The sequence below is a fragment of the Mirounga leonina genome, unplaced genomic scaffold (assembly GCF_011800145.1).
Source record: "Mirounga leonina isolate KUSES-001 unplaced genomic scaffold, KU_Mleo_1.0 Mir_85, whole genome shotgun sequence".
Lineage (NCBI taxonomy): Eukaryota > Metazoa > Chordata > Mammalia > Carnivora > Phocidae > Mirounga > Mirounga leonina.
In genome coordinates this window covers 403,109-423,704 of record NW_023270829.1, presented here as the reverse complement: position 1 = coordinate 423,704, position 20,596 = coordinate 403,109, and positions in this window count along the sequence as shown.

The window sequence follows — 20,596 nt, the reverse complement described above, 5'->3', positions numbered from 1 at the left end:
CTGGCTTAGTCTTTCTGGTAAGCAGCCCCTAACCAGGAGCCATCTAGGAGCCCACCCAGAGTCACCTCATTAGAACAAAAGATGCTCTCAGTGCTCTTGTCACTCAGGAATTTACAGAGGTTTTAGGAGCCCTGTGTCAGGGCCTGGGGACATAGAACAAATATGTATTTCTTATTATAAATCACGTACAAGCCTCAGGGCAGCCCATTCTTTCTCCCATACACTGTTGCAGTTACAGGTAGACATTGTACTCCAGCCCACTCTATGACAAAAGCATTATCTTAAACACACACACACACACACACACAATTTTTTATTCCACTCCCTTCTTAGCTTTCTGCTGCCTCCAGGATAAAGCCTAAGCTCCTTGTTCAAGCGTGTGAAACTTCCTCTCTAGCTCTAGGTCTGTTGACTCACTTCTTGCTGATCCTGATCTGTTTCTTCAACCTTGCCATGCCCTTTTACACCTCTGTGCCTTTGCATATCTTGTTTTTGTTTTTGTTTTTTTTCCAGCCTAGAATGACCTTCTAGAATGCATTCTTCTCCACCTAGGAAATATCCACTATTCCTTCTTTCAAGGTAAAGTTCACATGATATCTCCTCTATAAATCATCTCTGGACTGCCTGAAGCCATATCAGTCACTTTCCTTTATGCCTTTCTGGCTCCCATAGCTCTTTGTTTATATCTTTATTATAACAATGTCATGTAGTAATTAAAAATCAAAGACACATAACAATGCCACTTTCTGGTTGTGTGACTTTGGGCAAGTACTTAACCTCTATTAGCCTTGTTGTCTTCATTTGCAAAATGGAGATGATATTAGTGCCAACTGATGGAGTTATTTCAGATATTAAATGAGATAATCTATGTAAAGCACAGAATACAGTGCCTGGAACATGGTCTTTGTCTTTGTTAGACTGTGAGCCACTTCATTTTTATATCCCCACTACCTAAAACAAAGCCTGAAACATAGTAGGTATTTAATGTATGTTTGTTAGAAGAAAAGAAGGAAACAAGTTACCATTCATCCATTAACAAAGAAAACAATGTTAAACTGTATTTATGAAGAAGGCTCATTAACTGTCTTTTCTTTCACACTTTAGTTAATATTCTTGTATCCTGAAACCTTCAGTTTCAAACTCCAGCTATAAAATGCATGCTCTCTCCTCTCCCAAAAAAGTTTACTAGATGTAATATATAAAAATGACACAGCCTTGGGGTGCCCGGGTGGCTCAGGTGGTTAAGCGTCTGCCTTCGGTTCAGGTCATGATCCCAGGGTCCTGGGATCGAGCCCCGCATTGGGCTCCCTGCTTGGTGGGGGACCTGCTTCTCCCTCACCCTCTACTGTTCCCCCAGCTTGTGCTCTCTTGCTCTCTCCGTCAAATAAATAAAATCTTAAAAAAAAAAAAAAATGACACAGCCTAAAGTCTTCTAGGTATTTCTTAGCTATAGAAACTGAGCCAATACTGTCCCCAAAAAGAGAAGAAAAATTATCTCCTATTTTAAGAATACAAATAAACTGAAATTAAAGAAACTTGGTAAAATGGAAGTCAGATAGGCCATTCAATAGCAGTTCTAGAATCTTCCATTTCTGTATATAGTGTCAACACTTTTATTTCCAGGAAAATTCACTTGCCCAATTATCAATTCTTTTCTAATGAATTGTTAATCAAATAATACTATTGTCATCTACTTAAAATTCAATACCCAATTATTAAAAATGAACACTGTGTTTGGTTTTTTTTTTAAGATTTTATTTATCTATTTGACAGAGACAGAGATAGCGACAGCAGGAACACAAGCAAGGGGAGTGGGAGAGGGAGAAGCAAGCTTCCCGCCAAGCAGGGAGCTCAATGCGGGGCTCGATCCCAGGACCCTGGGATCATGACCCGAGCCGAAGGCAGACGCTTAATGACTGAGCCACCCAGGTGCCCCTGAACACTGTGTTTTACTGCAATGGTCTATTTTAGCCCACTTCTTTCTGTTCACTTAAAAGTTGAGCTTTGGCAGTGGGTAGCAAGATTTTTGAGTTCTGGTGCAGGAGCAGGTATTGACAAATCAATTAATCCAGCCAAGTTTATAATTCACCATTCATAGCACTGCTGATTATTTCTCAGATGCTTTGAAATTTTTTAACACTATTTTTTCTGCAATTTGAGTTCCTCATTTGCAAAAGAGAAGGTATAAATACTTATGTGAAAGTATGATTAAATTTGAAGGTTAAATGAAAAATGTATATAAAACATCTAATATGGTGCTTTGCGTGTAGTAGACACCCAGTAAGTGTTAGTTCTTTCTCATCAGGATTTTGTTTACAACACCATGTTTTTATTCAGATTGTCCTGTTTGCATATGGGTCTACCTTACTCTACTATAAACCCAAGCAAGGCAGGAATTATGTCATACTTATCTTTGGATCCTTAACACCCAACACACTGACCCCTTACAGGTGTTTAATACATAATTATGGAAGGCAGGAAGAAAGGATGGGAGGAGAAAAAAAAGAAGAAAGGGAAGAGAAAGGAACTAAATGCCATGAGTACCATGGGACAAAAATCCCTGTATAGTTATTCAAGTTATTGTGTTTTAAGTATTTATGTTTTACTATATTAATTCTAATAACTCTAAATTACCAGCATTATAAAGAGTATAGTTGAATACTCTTTGATACTTTTGAAATGAAAAAGACTGATACATATCTCCTTTTGTTTTATGGCATTTCATATGAACAAACATTACTGAATGAAAATTGCTTGTCAAAAATGTGACGAATGTGAGATGGGGCTGTGATTTTGATGGCATGTGTCACTTATGCCAGCAAAATGAGGAGCGTCACCATGTTTCAGGGCTCTTATGTGGCACTTAGAAAACCCTGCAGTCTGCAATCTACTCGTTCTGTGACCTAGTCAAGGTGATTTATCATAGATAAAAAGCATATGTTTCATGCCTTTTTAGTGACATGCTTGACACATATTACGAAATGATACAATCTGTACGGTATATAGTCACAGTGCATACCAATCAGAGATGTTATGCTTTGGGGTTACATAATTCACTGTTTGAAAATACCTTATCTGATATCAAGAAAAGAACAAGAAGCCGCTACCAAGATAGTTTTCAGTCTGCTCTAATAGACTTCTAGTACCCTTTCTCTGATGTGTACTGGGGCTCTTAACTTTCTTCACTTTAGGCTTTTTGTTGCATTGCTGTTCTTTTCTCTTGGTTAGCAGTTAGTAAATACTGTTCTCTTTTTAATTTTAAAAACGTTTTAATCATACCAGTGTCAACAACAGAAAAGCATAAGTAACAAATTCCTCTTTGCCATCTCCTTACTCCCTTTCCACTCATTCTATCTGCTTTCCTCCACAGATGGGCATCCTTCCCAACCTTTCCTATGTATCAAATGTATAGATACAGGTACTGTACATACACATACACTTTTGCACATGAATGGGATCCAGCTATATACATATGCTTTATTAAGTAACATACTTTTTTCACTTAATTTGTCTTGGAGATCTTTTCATGTTAGTACATGTAAACAGATCTCATTCTTTCTAATGGTTGCATAGTATTCCATACCATTGTTCTAACATAATTGATTTATCCATTCCTCTTTTAATCAGAATAAGTTTGTTTTCCCTTTTTTATAATATAAATAATATAGCCATGGACATTCTTGTCTATTTATCTCTCCATAGACAAGTCCTAGAAGTAGAATTGCCCGGTTAAAGAGCACACTCTCTTTTGATTGCCACTGAGAGCAATCTATTACAACAGTTAGTAACCATTGCTATTTTTTATTCTTCTCTGTTTTACAGGAGGTTGGAATTCTACCCTTTAACTGATCCTTCAAATATATTGAGATGTCAACACAAAGAAGATTTAGTTTCTTAAACAAGGGGGGAAAGGAAAGACTGTGCCACTAATGTTAATTTAATGAGGGAGTTTAATGATGTGATATTTGGGTTTTCACTGTAACAAGATTCATTTTAAAGTTGAATCCAGTTTTAGTTTTTTTAAAAGATTTTATTTATTTATTTGAGGCAGAGAGAGAGAGAGAGGGTGCACAAGTGGGGGTGAGGAGGGAGCAAGGGAGGGGGAGAAGCAGACTCCCCACTGAGCAGGGAGCCCTATGCAGGGCTCGATCCCAGGACCCTGAGATCATGACCTGAGCCGAAGGCAGATGCTTAGCCAGCTGAGCCACCCAGGTGCCCCTCAGCTTAAGTTTTATATTGATTTTATCATGTGCCACATCTAGGGAGATTTTAACTATTTAAATGGGTAGTCACGTAAAAAAAATTATCTCACGTCATAGATTTGAGGGGTGGGGCAGACAAATATGGGATGAAGTGCTTCTTAGCGTATTAGACAATTGCAGTCCAGTTCTACTGAAACCCTACAAAATGATTTCTGCTAAATTTAATGTACATTTTCTGTTTTGTTTTATTTCTGTCTTTGTGATGACCTGAATGTTTCCATTATTTCCCTTGAATTGAAGAAAGGGAAGCATCTAAGAATTCTGAATTTTTAAGTGTTAAAAATGAGGAATGTAGGCTACAGTTATATGGGTCATGTTTTGAGCTAACTTTTAAAAAGGTAATGGAGATTTCTATGAATGGGGATATATCACAGCCTCTCAAACGGGAGGTTATGAATAATGTTTAAAGAGGATTGAGGAGCTAGGGCTATATTGGATGATGGTTTTTATGGGTTGTTTGATGATGCCTCTTGGACTCCCTCCTGTTTTCTCCCAATTCCCTTCCATACCTATCCTGACTACTATAGTCACAAGCGAAAGTTGACCTTTCTTATCACTTTATTGTTAAGTTTGTGTTGCAGCTTCAAAAATCAGAAACTTTTAAGTGGAAAAGGAGTCCTTGGCCATTGATTCCTTTCTCTTGCCCTGAAGCAATAAAATTCTGAGCTGTAATCTAGTGTAAACACACGTCATCTGTCTTTCCAAAAGATTCCTATTGAGTTTCTTTCACCTTTTTTTGTAATTAAGAAAAGACGGTTGATGAGAATGGAATGATCAAATCAAACTCTTCCCTCTCTATGCCCTTTGCACATGTGCCCATTCCTTGGTCCTTTCTGACTCTACCCATCACTGCAGCTCCTTCTCCTCTTTCAAGCTCTGGTTGAAAGCCTTCCTTGCTACATCCTCACTCCCAGGGGAGAACATTCTTCTATCATGCTTATCACTATAATTTGAGAGGGTTCTGTTTGTCTCCCCTATTAAAGTGAGGATAGGGGATTTGTTTTTTTCTTCATATCTCTAGTACCAAACATAATATCCAGCACTCAATAAATGTTTATGAGTGAATGAATGAACTGACTGAATAAACCAATTGGGAAAATAGTCTGTCCTTAGATGTCATAAATGTATTTCGATCTAGAGGAAGAAAGATGGGTTAGCGGTCCCTCTCAAGTTTCTTCAGTCCATGTTAAAGCAATAATCATCTTACTTAGAATCTTTAAAGTCTTTGTGTAGGGGTGATAACCACTTACTTTGGAAAATGACTACTACATGATTTGGCGTTCATTAATGTGTCAAAAGCCATCATGACAGCATTTGTCCATCCATCATTTGGTAATCTCCTGGATTATTACTTAGCCAATGGAAGTGATTCCAGAGGTTTGTTGTAGAGACCTCTGATCATTTGGACTGGGCCAAACTAATTTATAAAAATTTTAATTTTCAGGGGCATTTGTACCAAGAAATATTCCAAAATTTGTGTGTGATTGTCTTTAGGTTTGATTGCCTTTTTTTTTTTTTTAATTTGTAAGTTGAGGGCAAGAATGACAAGACCTGTATCAAAACAAAATATGTTGTGAAAACTGCTAAACAGTGGTGTTTGGTAAACATGGTGTGTGCTTTTGTAAAAGTGACTAAACTGAAACAGGATTAGCAAAAATTTAGGGTTCAAGATTAGCATAGAAATTAATTTCTGAACAAGCATTTGGTCTTGTTTCATTTAATTGCTTCCTGTGTGATTATGTAAAGCTGAAATTAATTTCTGAACTTTTTTTTAGGCTTGAAACTATAGTCGTGTCTCTCAACTTTTTGTCTGTGTCTAGATTCCCATTTTGTGTCCTCCCATCATGCAGGGGCCAATCAAGAGCCGATTTTTAAAAACCCTTGTGAGTTTCTTTTTTTTTTTTTTAAGATTTTATTTACTTAGAGAGATATCGAGAGAGAGCTTGAGCAGGGGGAGGGGCAGGAACAGGGCAGAAGGAGAGGGAGAAGCAGACTCCCCACTGAGCAGGGAGCCCTACCCAGGGCTCCATCCCAGGGCCCTGGGATCATGACCTGAGCAACATGAGCAGAAGGCAGCCACTTACCCGACTGAGCTATCCAGGTGCCCCACCCTCATGAGTTTCTGAGCCATCCAGGTGCCCCACCCTTTTGCCCTTATTTATCTCATGCAGCACTTTCCAGACTGTATAGGAACCATTCCTTAATCAGTGTATTTTTGAGGAAGATCTTTACCCTGCCAAGCAATCCTGGGCAAGTTTTATGAAGAGACTGCTCAGCAGCCTTGAATTCGCAAGTGCTGAATCAAGAGTGCAAAGCTGGCTCCAGCTTGCAGAGTCAATTTCCCTGAATGCATCCAAATCCACACAGCAGAGTGACTCTGAATGTGGCCAACCCCTTCAGGGGCCTGCCATGTAGCCCTGTCATTCTACTCCATTCAGGATGAGGAGGATAAAAAGAAGGAAGAGTAGAGCTGACAGAAGTCTCAGGGCTACACTCCCTGGCTCTACAGAAGTTTTCTGGGTTTTAGTTCCTTGTGATTTAGGCTCTACTTTCCTCCTTTCCACTGACAGCTAAACCTCTGTCTCTTTATCATGTTTGTCTTGATGTGACCTCTTAGATTCTTACTCAGAATTTTTTATACCTGGGTGAAATGTAAACATAGTAAACCCTTGTTAGACTGGTACTGGTTTGTTCTGGACAGAGTTCTCTTGCTCCAAATTGAAAGCTACTCTTCTTCCAAGTCCATTAGGAGCTCAGCTGTGCTTAAAACATTGGCTACCCCAAGTTTTTTGAAGGAGAAATCTCTTTATTTTTAGACTTCCAGTATTCTAAAACAAAATGTTTTCCAGTAATGAGGCTTTAAAATGATGGTGCAATTACAAATAAAAGTTATTCCTATGGCTACCTAAAATATCCACTGAGAGTTCTAGGTGATCAAGAAGAGGAAGAGATATGTGCATGACACTTATATGTGCATGCTTGTATATAAGGGTGTATTCGTTTTGTATATAAACTTACTTCAGGAAAAACATAGAAGTGTAAAATAAACACTAAAAATAACACTAGAATCATATTACTGAAGAAAAGTAAACATATTGAATAGGTATATAAACATTAAAATGTGACTTGAAAAAAAATATATTTTTTAAAAAGTTGGGGGGGATGCCTGAGTGGCTCAGCCAGTTAAGCGTCTGTCTTGGGCTTGGGTCACGATCCCAGGGTCCTGGGATCGAGTCCCACTTTGGGCTCCTTGCTCAGCGGGGAGTCTACTTCTCCCTCTGCCTGCCACTCCCCCTGCTTGTGCTCGAGTTCTCTCTCTGTCTCTGGCAAATAAATAAATAAAATCTGTAAAAAATATATTTAAAAATGTGACTTGATATTTTAAAATTTAAAAGTGTATTTATTGAAATTTACTAAGGACAGCTCCTAATAGAATTCCACTAACTCATTCACTCTCAAAATTTTCCTGAAAATGCTATTTACAGAAGCAATAATATTAATTATTTTAAGGGAGAGTTTAGCTTCAACATTTGAGAACCATATAAACCCAGATATAGCTGCATTATAATCTTTTAATCAATTCCAATCAAATAGCATAAACTAGAAAAATACTGAGTTAATAGTCATCAGTAATTAAGACAGTGATAATTTTGGTGAAGAAAATCACCTACAGTGATTATTTCAATAACTTACTCATTACTGTGAAGAGAGCATAAACAGATTCTTTTTGCATTCTTTGCAGAAATAATCTCCTAATGACACCTCCATTGTAAACTATGTCATTGACTTACTACGTGATTCTTTGGACAGACTTCATAGTTTCCATCTATAATATAAGGATAAACATGTTGAAACCTAGTTTTGAAGATCTATTGACTAAATGAAATATGAAAAATAAAGCAGTATTTAAGAATAGGCAAGCTGGATATTTATAATGGGTTCACTAAACATAAACACATAGGAATATTGATAAATTTTTTATAAGAACAACTTCCCTAGCATGAAAAGCATATTAATAGTGCCACACATTGACATTTACATCCACGTGTGACATTTAAATCCAGTTGCATATGGTTGTTAAATAAAGGACCTGATATAATCAAGGAAGTTTTAGAGCTCAAAGGATTCTTAAAGAGCAGCTAGTCCAACATCCTTATTTTATGGATAAGAAAATTAAGGTTCAAAAAAGAGAAGACATTTACTCATGTGTTCAGGGAAGTAGTGCAGATCCAGATCTCCTTGGCTAGGGTTGGGTAGTTATTTCTCTTAGAGGCCTTTGAATATGTATGCCAAACACTGTCTGGAAACTTAACACATAGTGTCCCATAGGTACAATATTTCAAAGGTATATATGCCATTGGGATTAACAAAATACATTCATTTAAAAAAATGATAAAGGGCACCTGGGTGGCTCAGTCATTAGGCGTCTGCCTTTGGCTCAGGTCATGATCCCAGGGTCCTGGGATCGAGCTCCGCATGGGGCTCCCTGCTCTGTGGGAAGCCTGCTTCTCCCTCTCCCACTCCCACTGCTTGTGTTCCCTCTCTCACTTTGTCTCTCTCTGTCAAATAAATAAATAAAATCTTTTCAAAAAATGATAAAAAAATTGATGGTAGTTTTTTTTGGTTGTCATTTTGTATTTGTCTCATCAACAGATTCTCAAAATACAAAATATCACATGGAAATCATTGAAAATTTTTGAAGTGAATATGAAGTTTGGGAACCACAACACAATATCCCTTCTCCTCTCTATTAAAACTTGTAATGATTCGGGGTGCCTGGGTGGCTCAGTTGGTTAAGCGACTGCCTTCGGCTCAGGTCATGATCCTGGAGTCCTGGGATGGAGTCCTGCGTCGGGCTCCCTGCTCTGCAGGGAGCCTGCTTATCCCTCTGACCCTCCCCCCTCTGATGTGCTCTCTCTCTCTCTCATTCTCTCTGTCTCAAATAAATAAATAAAATCTTTAAAAAAAAAAAAACTTGTAATGATTCAAAATGTCACAAAAATTGGAAAGGGATAATGATTTCTTTATTTGTTACTATTATTAATACGAACTGAGGGAGCAGAGGACCAGTAGTATTGATGAAAACATGAGTCTGAGACTGATGAAACAATAGAAGACAATAGTAACTCTGATACTGGTATGTACCCCATGCCACTGGGGCATTAGTTACTATACGCTCATGTCAAATGAAAGGTAATCTCCTTGTTTTACACACATGTTAAGATACATGGAACATTTTATTTTAATGGCATTTTTCCCTTGAGAAGAGTACTATCATAGGAATATCTACCTAGCACTTCATCCTGACTTACCAGTGGCACCCCTGACTCTCTCTGTTGTTTTGTTTTTAAAGATTCATTTATTTACTTGAGAGAGAGAGTGCATGTGAGTGGGGGCAGGGAGAGGGAGAGAGAGAATCCCCAAGCAGACTCTCCGCTGAGCATGGAGCCCAACGCAGGGCTTGATCCCACAACCCATGAGATCATGACCTGAGTCAAAACCAAGAGTCAGAAAGTCAACCAACTGAGCCACCCAGGCACCCCCCCTCTCTCTGGTTTTTAAACATCTCTAGAGAAACCTGCAAAACCCTATGGGTACCTAATTTTGACAATCAGCACTGTCAGGTCTTTCTTCTTTTTAACCTTATGGCCGTGTAAGCTCATTTCCTTTTGTTTACTCTTCACTGCATTCTTTATATGCTTCAGAGTAGTTTTCCTTTTCTCAAGCAAAAGAATCCAAGTTACTTCAACTCTTATGGAGCCTATTTCCCACAAAGTAGCACACTCTAAAGTATTTGTATTGAATTGTGCTCTGCGAGTAGACGTGAGCAGCACATCCCTAGAACAAAACACTCTGCCATGAGTCTGCACAAAGGCAGGGTTTGAGAAAATATGCCAAGCCTTTCCCAGATGAAATGAGGACCCGGAACACAGCCCTTATTACAATTCAACAAACCAACTGCTCATTCACAGTCAGAATGTTCTCAGAGTCTCCTCTGCTATTATATTCTGTGGGTTCCATGCTCGCCTTGATGTATGCGCCTCATCCCCATTAACTTTAATGAGTTTTACCGCACATCAAAAGAGACTGACCCATGTATGTGGGGAGCTGCCTTACGCTTTATTTCTCAGGAAACAAGATGCCACAGGGGTAATCTTACGTGGGATAATAGCCAAGGTCTTACTTAAGGCCTCCTTCCTATAGCAGATTCTGTTCCTGTGTCTCTTTGCATTTGAAGTGGTTGGAGTCCAAATAAACTTTTGCATTTAAAAGAAAAACTAAGATTTTTAGGCTAAAAATTTGGCAACCCAGGAAAACATTTTTATTTAAATGATTTGAGAAAAACACACATTGTTAAAGAATTGTGCCTATTATTTGTATTGAATCAACTAATACATGTACAAAATGACATTTTTAACTCTTGAATTTTCTAGATGTGTTTAAAAGGGTTGGTGCTTTAAGTGTTTAACTATATTATAATTATTTTTCTATACTACTATTACTACTGGTCCTCCTTTTGCTACTATTAATATACTACCAAAAGGATTTGCTGAGTAAGAATTCTGCTTTGCTTATCTTAAAACACCTCCCTTTCTCAAAAAAAAAAAAAAAAACCCAAAAAACCTTCATTTCTCACTTTTTGGGGAATGTTCCTGCTAAAAGTTTAGTTACATTGAAGGAAATGGAAACACTATATGAAGGAGGGATGGCTTTTAAGAAATGGAATTTGTGGAATGCCCTTATTTTGGATGAGTTGCAGACTTCCAAATTCCACAGAAACCCAAATAAAAACAGTTATATGCCAGTTAAAACAAGACTTCACTCAGTCTTGGAACAGTCTGTATGTCATTTGGTGGTATGGCACTAACCTAAAGACTGTAAAAAACAAAGCCGCAAGACTACAAAATTGACAATAGAAGAGAAAAATGAGTTGATTCAAAGTGCCTCTAACATTCAGAATGTAAGCCTGAAAAATCCTACACAAAAGTAATTTGAGCAAGTTAGTTGGTTAACTTGATTAAGAAGAAATTATTGCCCATTCAAATTTGTCATTCTTCAGCAGTTTATCTATGTATTTATCTACCCACATACCCACTTACCTACCTACCTAGCTGTCTATGCTTGTCATGTTTAAAATGAGAAATTGCAAATGACGAAGCTATTATAGAATAATAGAGATTGAAAAACTTATTTGCTCTTTGTTAGAAGATGCAAACTATGGGCCTACTTCTAGGGCATGATACAATCCTGACATGAAAATGAGCTCATTGCAAATAGGAACCATGACTTTCATGTTTATATTTCTGATATGAACAATCTTTGGCACATAGTGGGTACAAATTGATGGTTGTTGAATGAGAGGATATATCAAAATAGTATTTCAAAGAGATAGTCTCCCTAAGTTTCAGAACACCCATTCATTGTATTCTGCCAGTCAGTAGAATTTTAAGAAATGTTGTGAATGAGAAGGTATAATTAGTATGTGCAGCATTAAAAAAAAATCCTCTATTTTAAATTCTAAGAAAGTATATAGATATATGAGAAAGTATATATGAGGAAGTATATAGGATGAACATATAAAAAAGTATATATGATGAAAATATTTCTCAGAAAATTACCCAGAGGTAGCTACTGTTAATATTTTTATATATATTTTCCCCGGGCTTAATACTTAATACTTAAATGTATTCATATGTTTTTTATATTTGAACAAATTTGGGATAATACTGAATCTTCAGAATACATCAAACTCCAAATATATTTCATATACAAAATAATAGGGAATAAACTAAAAATACCCTATAACCAACTTACAGTTAATATAATATCACTTTCAAATAATAAGAGTTCTCAGTCAAATTAAACTAAAAGCTAAAACCAAATAAGATTTGGATCAGTGACATAGGGCCAATGAGACTAAGGAGGTTCCTGGATCTCTAGATTGTCAGCATTCCTAAAGTGTTTCCTCTTTGTATGAAGACTCTTCTATTTTTAAAGGACATTTCATCTCAGTAACTTAGGGTATTTATTCTCTATGATTTAGGAGAGTTTGATAGGCAAGTCTTCCCTCTATGCTGCAGGTGTATGTGATAGCATCTGATCTAAAAATATCCTTGCAAATACCTATTATTGTGATGATTTAGCTAAAAATACTTACCTGAATGGTGGGCTGTGACAGCAGATCACAGCGACTTAACTGATGAGATGATGGGGGAAGGTGAAGAGTTTTACCCTAAGGTAAATTCAAAGAATTGTCAGCAGCCTGTTCCAATACAAGGTGAACATATAGAACACTGTCAAAGCCAGGGCTCTTTTATTAGAATTAGGATGACATTTGGGATGCGTACCACAATAACATGAACCCACAGGCCACACCGTGGATGTACACATAGTAAATCAGAAGGCAGGATTGGAACTGTAGTAGCCTCTTTTCTTTCTAATCCCTAAATCACTGTGGCACATGATTTCTTTGGGGCCAAGAAGTTGCCTTGCACTGCAAAATATTAAAAGGCATGGCAGTATTTTGAGGTATCAAATGAAAAGTTCACTTTGAAGTGCTGTAAAATTATACTCCTTTGGCTTAAAAGAGTTAACTCACTTTCAAAAATACTTATAACTGAAATTGAATTAGGCACCAAGGAGAAGAAGATTCGTTGTAGTTACTCACTTTTGATTGGAATGACTCAAAAGTCCTGCTCAAGGTTCACGTTATTGAGATCCTGGTTGTTCTGGATCAGGAAGCTCACTGTTTAATAATTCTTCACCCAGTTTTTCTGATAGAATGAATATTCTCTTTCTAACAACAAAATCAAATAGGATAACTGGCATGAAGCTATCCTGTTTGAATAAGGAGAAATTGGGAAAGAAAGCCTAGAAGACAATGTATTGCCAAATAAATAAACTGGCTGTAAGAATGCCCTAGAAGAGAAAGTATTTTACTCAATGACATTTTATCTTTTCCAACTTTTTGCAAGGAAGTGATTCTTGGGAAGTATTGGGAAATATTAAAATAAAGTCATTATTGCATTAAGAAAAAAATCTTAAAGATTGTTTTCGGAAAATTCAATCCAAGAATTTAAGATCCAATGAGGCTCAACTCAATTATAAGGCTAAGAGCCTAATTAAAAAATGGGCAAGAGCTGAATAGATATCTTATCAAAGAAGAGATACCAAAGGATAATAAGCACATAAGAAATGCTCAACATCATTTGTCATCAGGGAAATGTGAATTCAAACTATAATAAAACATTACTTCGTACCCACTAGAATGGCTATAATAAAAAAGACAGACAATAACAAGTATTGACAATCTAAATGTCAAGATAACTGATGAATGAATAAACAAAATGTGATATATCCATATAATCGAATACTAGTCAGTAATGAAAAAAGAAGGAATTATTGATGCATGCTAACATATGGATGCACCTCAAAAATGGAATAGCATGTAAAAGAAGCCAGTTGCACAGGACCACATAGTGTATGATTCCATTTATATTAAATGTCCAGAATAGGCAAATCCTGAGAGAAAGAAGATTAGTGGTTGTCTGGGGCTGAAGATGGAAATAGGATTGACTACCTGGACACAAGGGAGAAAAGACATAGATTGTTGGGACCCAGTATTGGCTACTTGGATGCTCTGGATTATACTGCTTGCGGGGTATGCAAAGTGATGAATACATTGTGGGAGTATAAAGAACTGTGGTCTTAGAAATCACAGGGTGACATTTTGGCAAAGAAGGTTAAGAGAAGATGACCTTGTAACAAGGATGGGGCAGGTGTGCTCTGGGAAATCCAGAGGTTCAAAGCTAATGAAATAGATTTTAGGAAGGAGTTTTAGATGAATGTAAATTAACTTAGTTTCATCAGGATGAAGGTTTTTTTTGTTTTTGTTTTTGTTTTTCTCTTTGTAGGGAGAGACGAAGTAATGGCCCTAGACAGAACCGATAAGGAAGCCTAGAGTAACAGCTTTGTCCTGGGTGTGGTGGTGGGTATGGGTGGGTGTTAAATTAAGTGTGAACCAGGAAAAAGTGAAGCCTGATTCCTGGACTAATCCTGCAAAATAATTTCAAACTTAATAATGTCAGAGTGGCAAAGGGACAATTTTGTGGATGCAGAAATTTCAGCTCAGGGAACTTCAATGACTTCTGAAGGTCACACAATAAGCAAAACCTGAGATACAAATTCAGGTCTCTTGACTCCCAGTTTGGCGGACTTTCTACTGCAGATGAATTTGTGCCCCAGCATTCCTTTGCACTGTAGTAAGACCATTTGGGCCTCTTCTTTAAACTGGTAATTGATTGTATTGTTTTGAGGAGGATGTAGTGAAGAGGAGTGCTACAAGATAAATGCCCAGACTTAAAACAGCAACCTTCAGTTCCCTGGGGTGATGGAAGCCAAAGGTAACCTAAGTATCAGCAAATCCACATAGGAAACCATCCAAATGGAATACATTTTATCATAATCCTTGTGGTCCAAAGGGGAATACCAGAGCATGTGGAAAGATCAGATCAGCATTACCAGCATTAGAGATACTATCTATTGTCTATACCTGAAAGCTTTTGAACAGAGTCTTAGTGTAGAAACAGGTTAAAAATAGAATCTGTGCCATGAGATCACCAGCAACATAGGCAATACTATTGGCAGGTTTACATAATTAAAAATAAAGTCATTAAATATAACAAAATGTATGTTCTTTGATATATTTTGGTCTGTAAGGCCTTAAAAAAAAAAAGTCATCAAAGACAGGCTACAATCCAGTGGTGGCAATAATATGTTTACCTAGACCATTTCGTTCCATTACATCAGAGATTGCTCAGATGGAACCAGTCAATGCCCAAGGTGGCCTGTAAAAGGCCCAAGAGATAATTAAGAGAGAAGGAAAAGCAGATAGAGATTCAAAAAGTAAAAAAGGAAGAAAGAAGAAACAATCTAAAGTAGGAGTAAGAGGGGGAAAAAGAGAGAAGAAAGGAAATAATAAAAGAGAAAAAATAGATTTATGTGATAGGCAGTTGCTTCAAGACAGTTTACCTCATCCTGCTTTATATATTTTATTTCTCCATTTTCAACACCACTATACTCCAAATTTTTATTGCACAAGAAATAATATGTTTGTTGTAAAAAATTAGAAAATACAGAAAAGCAAAAGGGAGAAAATTAATATTAGCTATAATCCGGCCATCTGGCTTAAATCTCTACTAACATGTTGGTCAGTAATATTGTCATCTTGTTTTCAATACATTTTCTTTCTACAAAAATGGAATCATATTACCTTTATTTCTTTGTAGCCTGATTTTTTTCCCCACAGAAATCAATATAGATATTTTTCTATCTCAAAAATCTATACTTTTAAAATATTTTAAATATTTGTCTGCATTTAAATGTAGTTTTACAAGAATTTGATCTACAGGACACATTATGAATTTTTGCTGCTTTACTTTTACTTTATTACCACGTTTGTAAAATCTCAGAATTTCTAATGTAAATACTTTTTAAGGAGAAAATAGAATTACTTGTGGGTACTAAAGCTAGAAATAAATGAAGCATATGCTATAGTCCTGTGCTAGACTGTGCTGAAGAGAGGGATTGGAAGCCTATTTGGGGAAAGAAGAATATTAATTAAAAAAAATTTTTTTTATTAACATATAATGTATTATTTGTTTCAGGGGTACAGGTCAGTGATTCATCAGTCTTACACAATTTACAGCCCTTACCATAACACATACCCTCCCCAATGTCCATCACCCAACCACTCCACCCCTCCCACACACCGCCCAACTCCAGCAACCCTCAGTTTTTTCCCAGAGATTAAGAATCTCTTATGGTTCATCTCCCTCTCCGGTTTCATCTTGTTTCATTTTTCCCTCCCTTCCCCTATGATCCTCTGTCTTGTTTCTCAATATCCACATATCAGTGAGATCATATGATACTTGTCTTGCTCTGATTTACTTATTTCGCTCAGCATAATACCCTCTAGTTCCATCCACGTCGTTGCAAATGGCAAGATTTCATTTTTTTGATGGCTGCATAATATTTCATGGTATATATATATATACCAAATCGAAACAAGAGTATTATTATTCATCACTATGTAATATATGTGTTTGAAAGAAGTTGTGTGTCCAATTAGAAAAACCACTTTATTATTTGAGAGGCTTTTTGAAGAAAATGCAGAAGCATGGATCGGCAAAGCAAACATTTATCATCTATTTACAGCTTATAATAATAGGGAAAAATAACAAAGCCTTAATTGTGAAGTGATTAGACAGCTTCTCATTGATTTCAGAAACTCTTAATCTGCACCAGTTCTTTACAATGTTCCCTGATGTTTCAGATCCACAGTTATTTTTGCTAGTGACTCATGTTTACCTTTTAGAGAGATGTGACGTGGAGAACTGTGGGTTGCGCTCAGGGAAGGACATCTAACTTTACTTTCACAGGCAAATTCAGGGATTTCTTCAAATGATTTGTATTTTCCAAAGTGATTATCTCAGCTAGTATTTCAAAATATAATCTAAAGCCTTCTGTTAGTAATAAATCCACAGAAATCCATAAAACCTAGAGTGTTTCATATTATTATTATCATCAAACATTCATTGAACTTTCTACTAGCCATGTTCTGGTTATTGTATAGGGCCAAACATTCATTTGCGATTCTTACCTAGCGGGGCTCACAATCCAAATGTGGCCTAAAGAGAGCAGGAATGAGGGGTATTCACAAAAATTATGTTCTTGTGGTTAAATAGTCAAGCAATACGAGTTCCTCTTTCGCATTGTAATGATTTACGAACGACAGTGGTAACAATCTCAAAGAGAGAATTCAGTTAGCAACCTCTGCAATTATTTTTTAGCTTCGTGGGGTTAACCTTATTAGGGTTGATTAAATTCAAGCTGTGATCTTTCATAAAAACTCAATGGAGGGTCCAGATGGCCCAATAATACCTCCTTTTGTGAGAGAAAATAACTTGAAGATTTTTGTCTAACGAAAGTATTTGTGCTGGTGGGACCTGAATGAATTGTTATCCCTTTAAAAGGAGTCTGCATTACAAATAATCTTTATAAAATACTAATTATTCAAAAATAGAGTTCTGCTTTCATTATTTCAGTTATGTCCTAGGACCAGAGTGGCAAGAACATGACATTTTGAAGCTAGACTCTGATACCATCTTTGGGATTTCTGTCTGAAAATACAATTCTGGAAAATCAACAGAACAAGGCTCTGTGGAATAAAATGCCAGGAAGGTCAATACATTACTTTCCTACTGTTCCAGTCCCATGCTCACAATTACCTTAACTCTGGTCAAAATATTTTCTACAGTAACAGCCAAAACATAATTAGCACCTTTTCTTCATGCTGAAAATATCATTGGTAGCCATATAACAAATTTGGAGAAAGTCTTTCAGCACCCAACTCAGTGAATGGTTACTGGGGTTATTGGGTGTATCACCATTTGCCTACTTGAGGGAATAGCACGCCATCTTACTCTGCCTTCTGTCCACCTGATAGTCCTCACTGTATCAGACAGGCAGAAAGAGAGAATTCTAGGCAGGAGGTGGGGGTTAGGTGGGAGGTAGAAATGAGTTGTGAAATTCAATAGGAAATTACACAATAAACAATTGTTCAGTGCTTTGGTTATTTAGCTAATTTGCCTTTGTTATTCTCCAACTTCTTTGTGTATTTTGTCTGTAATCAGGTGACATTCTGAAGTAGTTTGTTGTCCAGAAGCCTGTCTTGTATCAGACAGGCAAAAAGTATTGGTCAATTTTATTATAAATGCAAAGGCCCTTTGGCTTTTCATTTGTTCTTGGCTGAGGCTTTAAAAGCCAAAGTAGTTATGATTAGAGATTTCCAGCAGGGGGTGCAGCTGCTTCTAGAGGGTAAATTCTTTTGAAGCCAAATCACATCCAACATCTGAAATATTGTAGAGCTGGAATTTTGATAACATTTATGGCTGTCATCTCTTTTGATCCTAGAAAGTCCATGCATATTAATACTTTATTAGGATGTGTTAAAGAACTAGAAATTTGTGGAGAATATTTAAATTAAAAACTTAAAATGCCTGACCAAAATCTCATTCTGCTAATTTTTTCAAAGTAAATGACGAACAAAGCTTCGGGTAATTTTAATTATCCAGTACAGCAGATCAAGAGCTTAAATTTTTTATTTTAGATAAGAAGAGTAGATGATCTGAGAGAGCTTGGTAATAGTTACTCCATCTCTCCCTCTCTCTCTCTCTCTCTCTCTCTCTCTCTCGTGTGTGTGTGTGTGTGTGTGTGTGTGTGTGTGTAAAGAATACATTACTTATTTTTTCAAGATTTGTCCTTTTGGGTGGGGAGGGTGGGTGTTTAAAGCCATTTCTTTTTTTTTTTTTTTAAGATTTTATTTATTTATTTGACACGGAGAGAGAGAGACAGACAGCAGGAGAGGGAACATAAGCAGTGGGAGTGGGAGAGGGAGAAGCAGACTTCCCCTGGAGCAGGGAGCCCTACGTGGGACTCGATCCCAAGACTCTGGGATCATGACCTGAGCCGAAGGCAGACGCTTAATGACTGAGCCACCCAGGTGCCCCTCATGTTTAAAGCCATTTCTTTGAAGGCATGGTTCCTGATCAACTTTAAACGATGCCATCTTATTCTTTGTTTTTTGTTTTATTTTTTCCTCTTTATTGCCTTTTATTTGTAGATATCTGAGCATTTTCAAGCACAGGATTTTGGCCCCCGGTTCCCATGTTCACATTTTTATTTGTACATAAAAGTGTATGTTTTATTTTTTGAGAAGAGCAAGTAATATAAAAACAATAAAAATCTGTTAATTTTTTTCATACTGGTAAGCAGCTTTAGACTGTTAGTATTGATAAGGAGCAAAGTTTTAAAGTTCCAGACCCCTTAAGTCAAGATGGATGATGTGGGAGGACTAACAGTAATGTCAGCTACGAAAATTATCCTTTGAAAATCATGGCTTTGTTTGTTACATTTTCTGGGTCTTCATTATGAGAATATGACATTTCAAGTCTTGTTTTTCCTCCAGAATCATGTCTTGATTCTTTAGTATCATGTCGTTTTAAAGGAAGCATCATCGTATAAAGAAGGTGTAATTTTCACCTTATTTATATGATGATGCTTCCTTTAAAAGACCTGATTTATTTGACTTGGGTTTATGTTGATACATGTCCATGGTTATGAAATTTCTGATTATTTAGGAAGTAATTTTTAAAGTGTCTTTAGGGTGGACACTCTATAACACTTAACATTTCAAAGTTGTGACACTGAATCAGCTTACTGTATTTTTAAAGACTCTTAGTACAAAGGTCAAGAAATGCATTTAAATGCATGAGCTTTCCAACCTGCACAGGGGGTATGGGTACTTATGGCATTAGGACCTCACACTGATGGTTCCACTCCCTTTCCCCAATTTCTTCCTCTCCTTTTCTTCCTTCCTCTCTATATTTACTTTGATTGCAAGTTTTCTTTTGCATCCTTCCCTTGCCTATGGTTTGTAAATGAAAGAAAGAAGTGCCTACAGACCTTAACTACTTAACCTATTTGGTACCATTCAGATGCAAGAAAGTGGCTGGAGTAAGGAATTTCAGTGATGCCTTTTTAAAATTAGGGAGGAGTAAGAGACATAAAGAAATTAAACATGTCTCTTCTGCTTTGTCTATTAAGTTTACCTTTGAGAAATATGGACGGTAGAGGGGCAGGAGTGTAGAACCAACTTCTGCTGGAATATTGTGATAGATTTACTGACATATTTTCTGATTTTTACCAAAAGGCAGTTTTTGTTTTTTCTAGTTTACCAACAGGCCGTAAACGTACTTCTGGTTGGCAGCAGCTGCATCATTATAACACAAAAAAAGCAACCTTGGCTAACTTCAGTACCTTATGTAAGATAAGAAATAAAGAATAACTGGAACTTAAAAGATTTTTCATGTTAACTTTACTGATGATGAACTGTTTCCAAGGTAAGAAACAAATCTTTCCCCAAAGAGAAATTCTCCCCCAAATTACTTCTTTTAGACTTAACAAGTTGGGGTAGACTTATGTTTCTGCTCATTCTTTTATCTGCTGGCAACTAATTTTAAGACCTCTCTGTAAGACCGATTCTGATGACCTTGGGAAAGTCACAAGACATCAGTTTCTTCAATGGTAAAAAGAAAGGCATTTTTCTACCGTCCGTCTTTCCTCCACCTTTCAATACCAATGCTCGGAAAAGAAATACACCGAAAGCCCGGTGTACCCCCAAACTTGTAAAATTTCCATGTCTCAAAAAATACTGAATATACTTAAGGTAGGATAATAAAAGCCTGGTTCCTAAGGTTGGGCTGGTGTGAGCC